Source organism: Petaurus breviceps, unplaced genomic scaffold (genome assembly GCF_028583685.1).
Source record: "Petaurus breviceps papuanus isolate PSGF00001 unplaced genomic scaffold, PetGlider_PUasm1.0 90630, whole genome shotgun sequence".
In the NCBI taxonomy this organism is placed as follows: Eukaryota; Metazoa; Chordata; class Mammalia; order Diprotodontia; family Petauridae; genus Petaurus; species Petaurus breviceps.
The window spans coordinates 4,349,263-4,362,646 of record NW_027187291.1 but is presented as its reverse complement, the minus strand read 5'-3'; the positions used below and the strand labels follow the sequence as shown (position 1 = coordinate 4,362,646).

Sequence of the window (13,384 nt, the reverse complement as noted above, 5' to 3'; positions counted from 1 at the left end):
TGTGTGTGTGTGTGTGTGTGTGTGTGTGTGTGTGTGTGTGTGTGTGTATTAAATGCGGTATTTGAGGGAAGGAGGACTCATAGTATCTTACCTTTTTAGGTGTGTGCGTTCTAGCTGCTTTCTTGGTCTGGAATTTCTCATGTGTCCTGAAACTCTAGGGTTCTCTCCTTTTACCCCCACTTCATGGTACTAGAAATAAATCTCAACATTCCCTGGTAGACTGGAGATACAACTGTTGATTCTCTTGTCCTCTGCAAGGATCATCTTACATGGTATATTTCATCTCTCCTGCTTGAATGATAAGCTCTCTTTACCAAGTGACCTGAGATAATAAGCCTCTTGTCCGTATCTTGTTCCACCCTAGATTATCCCTACCCCTTTGGTTTCTCTTTTCCTGACTTTGTACCCAAATTTTCTGGTCCAGGCAAATCTTAAGTAATCTCTAAACTCCCTCTTTCCTCACCTTTACTAGTTGATGACAGTTTGTGCTCAGCAAATAGTCTAAAAACCTAAGTGTTTCTTGAATTTAGCCCACTACTTTGGCTGGCTATGGTTAACTTGCTGAGAATTAACTATCATTCCCTTCCTCATGTGCCTCAAGGCAATGATATTGGATAGAGTGTGCTGTTATTCTTCCATCAGGCACAGAGTAGGTTGTGTCCACGAAACTGGCTGGAGTCTGGGGGTGAAACTAGTTTAAAAAAAAAATGGCCATGATCTCTTCCCCTCCTCCTCCCTCTTTTTTTTTTTAAATAAATGGATCAAAACTAAATAATTCAAGCCCTGCCTTCAAAAATAATTTTTTTTAGTATTGTTTAGCAAAAACAATAAAACCCAAATTTTTTAACCATCAGCTATGTCTCAGTGGGTTTGCGTGTACCATGGGTTAGGGAGGGGACTGGAGTGAAGGGGATGTGATTTAACAGGGTAGAGTATAATCCCCCTCTACTTTACCCAGAATCTTTCTGGATATTCAGTGCATAATGTCTCATTATAAGGAGAAAGTGATTTGAGAGTATTTCACAAGTTTACTGTGTATGTACACACACGTATAGCTGTGTTTTGTTTAAGTTGTTTAACAAAGGGTTGTATTTATATGTTCCACAAAAATCAAGAAATAGTCTTCCAAGTATAATTGCTGTAAGGTATTTAAGAACTTGGAGCTTCCATTTTGAATTCCATAATAGAAACATGGAAAGGTTGATGGGAGGGTCTCAAAGTCAAGTAAAAGAGAGTAAAGGGGGAAGAAAATTTAATTCAGAGGAGCAAAATTTAGAGGTGTTGCAGGAAGCTCTTTTTCCTACGTTTTTTTAGGAGATTAAAGACCAATTAGTTTTTCTTCATTTTCACTGAGGATGTGTAAAGAATTGTTTAGCAAGAAAGATTTAGGGTTGAACTCAGGAAATACCTTTGCTGGAGTTATAGTTGACATTAGAGTGGGTCACCAAGGTAGATTGTGGGATCTTTCTTCCTAAGGATTGTAGATCCTTCTGTGATGGTTCAGTGTATACTTTTCTAAAGACAGGGATTAGGTTTCCAGAGAGGTCTAACCTGAGGTAAGTAATCATTTACATCATTTCTGTTTTGAATGGTAGAGTTGTAGTCAGGAAGGGTGAGACAGATCTGATAAAAAGGGGAAAAATTTGAGTCTGATATTCTGCAACCATGATGCATCCTTTAAAAAGTCAGAAAGGAAGGAATTTGATGCTTTTACCTACCCTCTCTTAGTCATTCTTTCTCACCAAGAACATTTTTTCATTAGGCAAGTATTATGGGATGATAATTATGTGTTTTATCATTGTGGTACTCTCTAAAGAAACCAGGGAAGTGGGTTCCCTCCCCCCCTCAAACTCTCCCTCCCCAACAAACAAAAAATTTTAGATTACATTAGGGAGACAAGATATATATATAGACAGATTTTAATACAATATATTATGAATTGAAATCATGGAACACACAGTACCATCTGTACTTGATGAGGAAGAGAAAGGAGAAATTGATCACCAAGTTCAGATGGGGCTTGTGCTGGGCTTGGAATCTGGGTGTTGTAAGGTTGAGTATAGGAGAGAGTATTTGATGCAAATTCTGCTGTATGTTGATTGAAAAAAGTCTGATGTTTGATGAATGCTTCACAATATCTCCTCTAATCTCTATCTCTCATACCTCCTCTAATGTCTAATGTCTCCTCATGTCATGGTGGTAGCCCTGGAGCCCTCAAGTGCAAATATACTCTTAGATCCGAAGCTCTGGCAGGCCTGCTGGGCTCCAGAGACTTCAAGTTTGAATCCTGTTAAACAGACTGTATTTATTTTTTTTTTTTTAAAGCAGTCGGGATTAAGTAACTTGCTCACAAGGCTTAGCAAGGCCACAAGATACATTGCCAGTCGCTTCATTAATTCATCCTCTGTCTGTAGAACAGTCCTAGAACCCCTGAAAACATTAGCAAAACCCTCTCCTAGGATTTCTGTAAACATACAACAAGAAAATCCTTCTTCAGGGCTTCTGAACCAACAGAAAGGTTCCCAGACCCCTGCAACAACAGCACTGCCCTTCACCAGTGGACAGTATTCACTCTGTCTGCAGGACAGTCTCCACACCCCTGCAACAACAGCACTGTTCTTCACCAGTGGACAGTATTCATTCTGTCTGAAGGACAGTCTCCAGACCCCTGCAACAACAGCACTGTCCTTCACCAGTGGACAGTATTCACTCTCTGTCTGCAGGACAGTCTCAGGGCTTCTTAACCAAAAGCCAGGTTCCAGCACGGCCAGTTATTTCTGGGTGTGGTGCTAAGTATCTGAGCCCAGATTTGATCCCCAGGTCATCCTGACACTGGAGCCAGTGCTCTTACTCACTGAGCCACCTGGCCACCCCTAAGCAATTGGGGTTAAGTAACTTGCTCAAGGTTACACGGCCAGGTGTTTCTGGGTGGGTGCTAAGTGTCTGAGCCCAGATTCGATCCCCAGGTCATCCCGACACTGGAGCCGGTGCTCTTACTCGCTGTGCTACCTGGCTGCCCCAACAGACTGTATTTCAAGGACCAGTTGAGCTGATAATCTCAAGAGAAGGATCATCATTGGGCTGACCACAAACTAATGAATTCTTTGGCTACAAAGACCGTTTGCTGCTTCATAGAGAGATTGTGATTTGCTTTGGGAGAGGTAGTACCCACATAAAAATCTTGAATGTTTAAGTCCTGAGTGAGGGATCAGGAGATAGTCTTGATTGGGAGGGAAGGGGGGTTCATTTTGGGTCATGGTTGAAGGTAAACTATGTCTGAATTCTAGATTGTTTAGATTGCATATAAATATCACACAGAGGAGTTTGTACTCGATTCAACAGATCATGGAGAATGATTGGAAGTTTTTGTATAGGGTAGTGAAAGGAGCAACTCTTTAAAATGTTGTATTGTTGCTTTTTTATTTTCCATATCACTGTCATATCCCACTATCCTTCCCTACACTTCCCCTACCACAGAATCCCTCTCTTGCAACAAAGAAATTGTTAAGGAAAACAGTAACATTGACTGCATTTGACAATTTTTGTAACATTCTGCAACTATCCTCTTTACTGTGATTAGGGAGGAGAAGGGGAGGGTTATGTGTAGCTGAAATTGGTCCTTACATTTAATTTGTATTGTGTTTTTTTAGTGTGGTTTTCATTTACATTGTTGTCTTTAGGTATTTTCTTGGTTCAGTAAATAATATTTTGGGGGATGGAAGGATATGCAGTATGCAAGAGAAGGAAGAAAGTATGCAAACTTGAGGCAAGATACCTATGGAGTAGGAGATTAGTGAAAAAAATCAGGTCATGTTGATTAGGGAAAGACAGATTCGATAGACATTAAAAAGGAACTATAGATGAGACTTGATTATTCTTTGGATTTAGAGGGTGAGGGAAAGGCACAAGCTAAATATATGGCAGGTTTTGAGCCTCAGTGGCTAATAATATGCTTTACCATAGACAAAATCATAAGGGAAGATTTGGGTGTGAACTTACATTTTGTACATCTAAAATTTGAGGTCATGGTAAGGACCTTTTAAATACAAAGCCGGCACTTTGAAGCAGTGGGATTAGAATTTGAGTTACAAGATAAAACTAATGAAAATAATTTCTATGGAAAGGAAGAATGGGTGGAAAAGCCAAGAGTTAAGGATGGCACCTTGGGCAATGTCCGTAGTGAGGATTTGGAAGGAGGAGATGGAAGTGAGGAGCATGTCATCTCAGGCTGAGCAAAAATGATAACACTATCCTATCAGAGATGACCTCCCCTTCTCCCCATTTGAATTAGAGATACTTGTATTTGTTTTTTGAGCTTAAACTAAAGCGTAAGGAAAAGATATCTATTTGACCCTGAGTTTTCCCAACCTAGTCTCTACCCCTTCACCCTCATCCCAATTTCTGTCTCTTGCTGGTATATAAAGTTACAGAAAAGGTGCTGACCTGTATTGGTAAGTAGAGTTTCTTCATCTGGGCATTTCTGTGAAATCACAGGTCCAGCCCCTTTCCCCTCCATAAACAAAAACAATATTCCATTATACAATTAACCAAAAAACAAATAGGAACTATGAACTTGTTGAGAAGTTTGGTTTTTCAAAAGTATATGTTAACATAGCAGTAAGAAAAACTCCCCTCATTATGTTCCCATGTGAACTTTAATAACAAGTATAGTTGAGCTAAACAAATGTCCTGCACTGCACCTCTAGTCTATCTCTGCCAAGCGGTGGAAGATAATGTTTCACTTTCAGTTTTCTGAAGTCATAACCAATCATTGGTCACTGCATTGATCAGAGTTATACTCTTCTCATTATCTTGGAAATATTTTCCTGGTTCTAATTCCAGTCAGTATCTGTTCATTCACATCTTTTCAACTTTCTCTGAATTCTTCATAATTAATCATATCTTATGGCTCAATACTGAATTACAATCACATTCATACACCATTATATTTTTTAGCCATGCCCCAACTGGTGGGCACCCACTTTGTTTCTACTTTTTTGTTGTCACAAAGTGCTCAAAAAAAAAATTTTTTTTCTAAGCCATCTTGAGGATAAACATCTCAAGTTCCCTCACTTGTTTTTCATGTTTTGATGTTCATGTTATTCATGTTATTAAAATGTTTTTCATTTTAACTTATAAGGGACCATAGAGATTATCTAGTCTAGCTCTCTTGTTTTACCAAAGAAGGAACTGAGATTCCCCTTGAGATAAAGACTGCACAAGGGATTCGAATGGACATCACTGATCTGCATAATCACAGTCAAGTATATAACTGAAGTGGGGATGACAAAATTACAACCTTTGACTTTCTTGCCTGAAATCCCTGGGAAAAAATTGAGAGGCAAGAGGCCACAATCCCTGCAAAGGATGAGGACCCAGATTTATTGACTACCTTTAATCATTAAGACATGGAACTTATTAATTAAGACTAAGTCTTTAAAAAAATTAAGTTCTAGACAAATCCCCCAAAAGTAAGCATTTTCATATGTACATCAGCATAAAAAATGGGTTGTATGTGAAAGTAAATCTCCATTTTGTACCACTTGATTTTTCTCAATTTCTTTGATTCCAAAGGATTTTCTAAGTAAACAATTATATCAGCAAATCTGCCTGCTTTTTTTTTAAAAGCATATAATAAATTATACTCACTTTCAAAACTGTCTTGCTTGTCTGTGCTTCCTTCTGAACTTAACATATATTTTAAAAAAATGTTTCAATGGCCTTGTTTTTGGCATCATTGTTATTACCCCCACTTCAACCCCCCAATTAAAAACTGAGAGGAAAAAAAAGTGTTGTAACAAATAATAAATCCATATAGTTGCCATATCCAAAAATATATGTCACATTCTGCACCTTTAGTTTCTCACCTATTAGGAGGTAAGTAACACCTCCTAATGGTTGGGTATTGCTTGATCAGAATTCCTAAGTCTTTGAAAGTTGTTTTTCTTTACAATGTTGCTTTGCTTTTATGCAAATTGTTCTGTATCTGTTTTGCATGAGTTTGTTCTCAGGATTCTCTGGTCACCTCTTTTTATCATTGCTTGCATCTTAATAATGACCCCTAATTTAATTAATGCAGTTAATAGTTCTTAATAATTCTTTGCTTTTCTTTTGGCATTTTAATCTCAAATCATAAAATTTGTTTTCCTTTTAACTCGTCCCTCTCTGGTATTATCCTCTTAACATTCCCCTCACCCCCAATACATTTTCATCAGTTTTTATCCTTGCTGAGTTTGACATTTCTATACCACAATTGTGTGCATGCATATGTTCAAAGATACTTTGTCCATTTCAGATAAGATTGAAGTTCATCTAATGTCCCCTTCCTCCATATTTATTTACTCTTCTCACACTTTTCCTTTATAAGAAATAGCAAGTTCCAACCCTTTTCCTAACTTTCTCCACATCCTCATTTCTTTTTTTTTAAAACCCTTAGAATAGAATCAGTCCATCCTCAAGTCCTCTGTTTTTCTTCTTTAACTCCCTCACTGCCATGAAGACATGGTTGTGAAGGGACACTTGTTTCTCTCCCCCCCCCCCCCCCATTAGAATGGTTAGCACTGTATTATCATACAGTTCTTTCTAGTTGCTGGACTAAATTTGCCTTTCTAGGTTTTTGACTCTTCTGTTTGTATTTCAAAGTTCCTCACAGCTCTGGTCTTTTCATTAGAAGTACTTGAAAGTCCTCTAATCTATTAAAGACCCATTTTCCCCCTTGTAGAATTATATTCAGGTGTTCGGGTAAGTTTTCCTTGGTTGTAAGCCAGTATTATTTGCCTTTTCGAATACTGTATTCTAAAATCTCTGGTTTTTAGTAGAAGCTATCAAGTATTTTATGATCTTGATTGGTTATTTGGTGCGTGAATTCTTGCTGGATGCTTAGAGCATTTTTTATTTGACTTGGGAGTTCTGGATTTTGGCCACAATCTTCCTGGGGGTTTCCCTTTTGTTGTTTTCTTCGGAATTCTTTTGGTCCTCAATTTGCCTTCTGGTTCTAATAAATCTGGGCAGTTTTCATTTATGATTTTTTGAAATGTGTCTAAGCTTTAAAAAATTGTTTTCAGATAATCCAGTGATTCTTAATTTATCTCTTTGACTTAGTTTCCAGGTTGATGGTTTTTTTTCTTCAAACAGGCAACTCACATTTTTTTTCCTATTTTTAAAATCTTTTGACTTTTTTCTAGTATTTCTTGCTGTTTCATGAAGTCATTGATTTGTTCGGTGCATTCTAGTTTTCTCATTTGTAAATCTGATGACTGCCACTTTAATCCACCTTATTGGAAAAATATATATTGATAAAAATATTACACAGCAAAGACATACGATATTCTAAAACCTCCAGTTGTGATTGATTCATTAAAGAATATATATATATTTTTAAGCAATTGGGGTTAAGTAACTTGCTCAAGGTTACAAGGCCAGTTATTTCTGGGTGTGGTGCTAAGTATCTGAGCCCTGGATTTGATCCCCAGGTCATCCCGACACTGGGGCTGGTGCTCTTACTCGCTGTGCTACCTGGCCACCCCTAAAGAATACTTTTGAATACAGTTTATCAAATTATGTCTCCACTTGATTCCTGTCATGCAGTCTGCAGGAATAAGAGTTGTCAAATTGCTTGCCGAAATCAGTGCATTATATCTATGGTATCCCGTTTTACCAATCTGATAGTAATCCTCTCAGAAAAGAAAGCAAAATGAGTTTGACATGACTAGTTCCTAGTAAATCCATGCTGAATCTTAGTGTTTCTCTCTTTGTGGTCCCAACCTTATAGAATAGTCTATAAATTTGCCAAGGATTTTTAATTTTCCAGAATCTTTACTCATTTTTAGAAAAGGACATTTACTGCTAATCTTCTGGCATGTTTCTATTCTGCACAATGTTTCAAAGATGTTGGTTTTGCCATCATATCTGTAGGTTCTTCTAATACCCTGCCATGTATTTGTCTTGGTCTTCAGGATCTGTACTAATTGAAAGGGTTAAGGTGCACTTTTATTGTCTTTTCTTCAACTTCAGGCTCCCTCAAACTCATAGCATGATAATATTTGAAACTAGAAGACATTTTGGAGATTGTCTAGTTTAACCCTCTTGTTTCACTGTTGGAACTTAGAGGAAACCGATTCAGGAGGTAGGTCACATAGTAAATTAGTAGAGCCAGAATTAGAACCCAGATCTTCTGACTCTAAATCCATTATACAATAAGAGATCTCTACAAATGCTCACTACTCATTAAAATGTCTTTGGGGGTTAACTAGTGACAGCTGCTACTCTTTTCCTTTCTTTATAAATTCTTTATGCTCAAGTCTGGGTCTTCCACAGAGGGCAGTGTTGATGTCCCTGTAAATTCTCTTGCTATACCTTTTCCCTGATTGGTGGGGGATGGGGTGTTTTGAGGATACTTAGTGGGTTTGGGGTGTGAGGCATTTTTAGCTATTTTGAGAAATGTATTCTAAGCTGAGACACTATAGGATTGGAAGATAAAGAAACTTAGAAAAGGGAAAATATAAAGGAGATAAGGGAAACAAATGGATTTATCTCCCAGGGCAAGGCAGAGAAGCTCCCTGGCCATAGCTTAAGCATCCAAGCCTCCCCATTTAACAAGGGACTTTGCTCCTATTGAAGGTATAGATGAATCATTTTCTTTGGTCTTTAAAAAAGAAGAGGATAGAACAATTCCTTCCTAGCCCTACTTCCTCTCCCTGGCACCCTCACCGAGATCTAGGGCAGTAAGTTGGCCTGGTGAATTATAGATGGTTATGGATTTCTTTGGTAGATTAAATGGATGTTCCCAATCAAGAGATGCCTTGATCCTTCCAAAGAATGAGTCTGTAGCACCCAGAGATCTCTGGCTTAGATTTTTAGATCAGCTACAATTGGCTCATCTATTTCTCACCTGACTCTTTTGATGTTCTGGGCTCCTTTGAAAGAACTGGGCCTCCTCAAAACCCTGGACTTTGAGAATTTAGTATTTAGAGACCCTGGAATTTACTGACCTGAGCTATAATCAGTTGGTTGTACTGGAGCAGGGCACTTTTAGGGGAATGTGCTGAGGCCTTGACCTTGCAATGAGTGGTTTTCCTCCTTTCCCTGAACTAGCTGGAGTACTCTATTCTAAGAAAGAGGTAGATATCTACCACAGGCATCTATCTGTCTTCTGTTTGCAAACAATCCCTACTTATACAAATGTGACTTTGTATAAGAGTTTGAGATGCTGCTCTACAATTGCAAATAGCAAATTTTAAGTAACTAACTTGGGGTGGGGGCTGCACCTCTGGCAGGATCAGTACTGATGGGTGTATTGTGCTGAACACTATCTATAATCAAATAAGGATCCCTGTGATTTTAGGCTGGTTAGAGGCCAGAGGTAGGGAGACTAGAAGGACCCAAAAGTCAGGTATAGGTAGAAAGGTATATCAGAGGCATGATCCTCTTTGACCCTCCTCCAGGTCAGTGCTAGTGGTTGTTAGTCAGGACTTAATAAGCAGCTCCTACATGCCAGGCACTGTGCTAAGTCCTTGGGATGCAAAGAAAAGCAAGACAGGCCCTGCTCTGGAGGTCAGTCTAGGGAGAGACAATCTGAAAACAGCTCTGTAGAAATAAAGACAGGATAAATGCAGATTAATCAATCAAAGGGACTAGCATCAAGGCAAATCAGGAAAGGCTGAGAGTGATAGAAGAAAAGAATGCTAGGCTTCTTTCATGTGTGTGTTCTAAGAACACTGAGCAAAGAAATGACTCCCTCAATTCCTTCCTTACTCATTCTGCACTTCTGACCTAGTGTTATAACTAGTATAAGATGCCAAAATCTGTTCCAAGAATGGAAAATTCCTAAGACTGGGTTTCTTCCTGGGGATGTGGGGAAGGGACAGAGGAGAGTTAGAGATATGGCATGCAGCAAATTTGGGATGGGGTACCAAGGAAGCCTGTATTAACACTCCCCATTGCAGCCCTGCAAATCCTAGGGTTTCATTGGTCAAAGTTCCCTGGCCTTAATTAAGGGCCCTGTGATTTGGGGGGGTCAATCTGAATTTGTACGTGATCTTCAAAGAATAAGTGCTTTAAGTTCTGTCTTGACTTGCTAGTTAATAACTAAGTGTTCCCCACTCATCTGTCTTCAGGTTTGTCCTTCAAGTCTGAATTGGGTATGGGGTTTAGGAGGAATAAACTTGTTGGAGAATGGTTCCTTTTTGTTATTTTTATTTTTAGTTTTTGGGAGGGAATCCTGAATTGAGGAGTGCTTGTTATCTATCACTACCAGCTAAACCTCCCCTCCCTCTCCCATCTTCCCTTATCCCTCTTTCTGTCACCAGTTGTGGTACAGTCATGCCCCATTGCCCCCTCCACCTAGAGCTCCAAATGTCCAAACTATAACTTGGTGATTTAGATAAAAATAACAGCTTATTGTCCATCTGATAGTCTATACTGTGCCAGATGTTGGACTAGAAACTTTAAGAAATACAAAGGAAAAAATGGGAGTCCTTACCCTTATGCATCTTGTAGGACTGGGGAAATAAAACAATAAAACAAAGTAAGATATAAGCACCGTGAGAAAGGTAGAGGGGAACAGCAGGGATAAAGGTACAGAACTGGAAATCTTGGGGACAGGGTAACAGTGTATACAGTTTGACAGAAGCATGGGACATACAAAGGGTGTGTAGCAGCAAGCACCCCAAGCGTGTTCTCAGGGTTTGCTGCCCATACAGGTTCTTGGATCTGCTTTGTTAAAGGAAAGCAACTCAAAATGGGTTAACAAGCTTACTTTAATCAGTCAGACATATATCGTTTACCTTGTTCAGGGGAAAAAGGTCAGCACCCCAAACTTCAAAATATACAGACAGAATTATCAAGACATTAACAGATCAAGTAGACAGCTTTCCAAACTGTCCAACCATTACATCCATACCCAGTCAACATCTGGGTTTCCACATCTGGGTTTTTCAAAGCCGGGGGACTCTCAACAACGGCTTCCCAGAATTCAGATCAAATCACAGAACACTTCTCAAAGTGAGTCCCAAAACAAAGCTACACATCAGGGCTTATATAGCCTTCTCCTGGCTCAGAGAATGTAACAACCTTATTGACTCACTGGCCAATCAAGAAGTATCTACTGAAAAACAAGCCTCCCTCCCCAGGCTTCAGGTGCATTTTAGCCTAGGGGCAGGGAAGATCTTCCAAATTTGCATTCCCATTACAGGGTGATAAAGTTGAAAGATGAATGCTATGTATATAACCTATATCAGATTACATGGGGGGGGGTGGTGGTTATCTTTTCATGTAACTGGAAAAAAAATACATGTAAAAAGATTAGTGCTAGGCTGACAATGACCACTGAAAATTTTTAAGCAGGAAGTGATGTGATGAGAACTTTGCTTAGGAACATCCATAAGATCATACTAGAAGGGATCTTAGAGATTATCTAGTTCAACCTACTCAACCTATCCATTCTATGGATAAGGAAATATGTGAAGCCCAGAGAGGTTGAGTTGCCCAAGGTCAAAGAAGCAGGAAATACTTTTAATTTCCACCATGGTAAGGCTCTGATCTGACTTGCAACTGGCAATAATGGACTGGAGGCAGAGAGGAGACTAGGAGAAGATGTTATTAGAATAGTCCAGATGAGATGCCCTGAACTCAAAAGATGGCAAGAGCAATGTTGACAAAATTGTAGCGAGATTGTTGTAGAGAGAGGGGGTTGAGGAGAGGGTAGTGAGAAAATTGAAGCAGTTAAAAAATAGATTTGTACTGATTTCTTTTTACAATGCCTATTTTCCCTGCATCCCTCTTCCCCGTCCCAGAGAGCCATCCCTTAGAAAAGACTTTTTTGAGAGAAGAAATGGGAAATAATCATATAGAAAAAATATGATCTGCAATGTTCCACATTGGTGCGTTGTGTCCTCCCCAAATACCTCTATAAAGAAGTAGAATAGACTACTATAGTGCGTGTGTGTATACACACACATATACACATATATAGTATATATAGACTACTATACTAAAAATTAGGATCATAGAGATTAGGGAGGTGACTTCAGCAGCTAGATGGTGAAGTAATTAGAACACTGGGCCTGGAATCTGGAAGGCTTGATTTCAAAATTCCGCCCTAGGCATTTTACCGTGGGCAAATCACAACCTCTGCCTCAGTTCCCTCACCCACCTACCTTTCTAGGTTAGAACCAATTTAGATAATATCTGTAAAATGCCATAGTGGCTGGCAGATATTAGGCATGATAGAAATGTTTATTTTCTTCCCATCTCCCTTCAGGGTATTATTAAGGTATTTTTGTTTTGCTGTATAAATGGGGGAGATTTGAAAATGTTAGAAGGGAAGAGGCTAGCAGAGTTCCAAGAAGCTGACAGGGAGGCTATAAATGTTTATATCATTTTCATTTTCCAGTATCTCTCCCCCTTCTAGAGAAAGGATAAAAACCTATTTAACAAAACTAACCACATCAGCTGAGTAGAATAGTATATGCAGTTTTCACATTCACAGTATCCCACCTCTAAAAAAGAAAGGAATTTCTTAATCATATCCCTTCTTTAGAACCAAGTTTGGGCCCTTGTACTTTTTTTTCCTTCCATTTTTATACTGTATATATTGTTTATAGTTATAGTCATTGTGCATGTTGCTTACCTAGTTCTGCTTATTTGCATCATGCTTCTCTAGTCTTCATAGTCATCCTTTTTTATGGAGCAGTAATATTCATTACATTCATGTATCACAGTTTGTTTACCTATTCCTCAGTTGATGGGCACGTAGTGTATTTCCTGTTCTTTATTATTTGCCTAAAAAGTTATGGTGTATCTTTGAATCTGTCTTTCTTTGATCTCCTTGGGTTACATGCCTAGTAGTGGCATAGTATGTCAATGGGTAAAGACATGTTGGCCATTCTTAGCATATTCCAAAGTACATTCCTGGATGGTTGGGCTAATTAACAGATCCATTAACAATTTAAGCCTGTCTTTTCACAACTAAGAGCTATAATTGATAAAGAAGGGATCTGGAAGAGGTGGGAAGAATGAGATTGAATGGTCAAGTGGTGTTAGCCTCCAAGGATGAAAGGAAGCAAGGACACTTCTTCCTCAGAGTCAGAAAGGGTGAGTGCATTCTGTAGTGGAGAATCGGAATGGTCTGGGAAATACTTTCTCTCCAACTTTGCCTTTCAATTATATCTATTCTTTGAAACACCCAACATAATACCATCTCTTTCACAATGATTCCACAGTCTCTTCCTTGGCAGGGAAGGTTCCGTCCTACCCAACCTTGGGTGTGAACGCCTCAAATAGGGGACCACCTTTTGTGGGGAGGCATGGAGGCAGGATTAGGCAAGAGAAAATGAACCAAGTTACCGAACGAGCGAATGAAAAGGCTTCGTTTTAGCCCAGTGCT

At 39.0% G+C, this 13,384-nt stretch overlaps 1 protein-coding gene across 2 annotated transcripts in view; it reads left to right on the top strand.

Moving 5' to 3' along the window:
• LSM12 (LSM12 homolog) overlaps nucleotides 1-13,384 on the top strand; it is an 83,584-nt gene that overhangs the window by 28,513 nt on the left and 41,687 nt on the right. Inside the window, exon 5 of one of the 2 annotated variants that reach the window (XM_069064422.1) lies at nucleotides 1-853. This exon is cut by the window's left edge and continues 899 nt beyond it. The exons of the other annotated variant lie outside the window; for it this stretch is intronic. The gene's annotated coding sequence lies outside the window, so the exon portion shown is untranslated. Of the gene's footprint in view, nucleotides 854-13,384 lie in introns of those variants that run through there. 2 annotated transcript variants of the gene reach the window in all.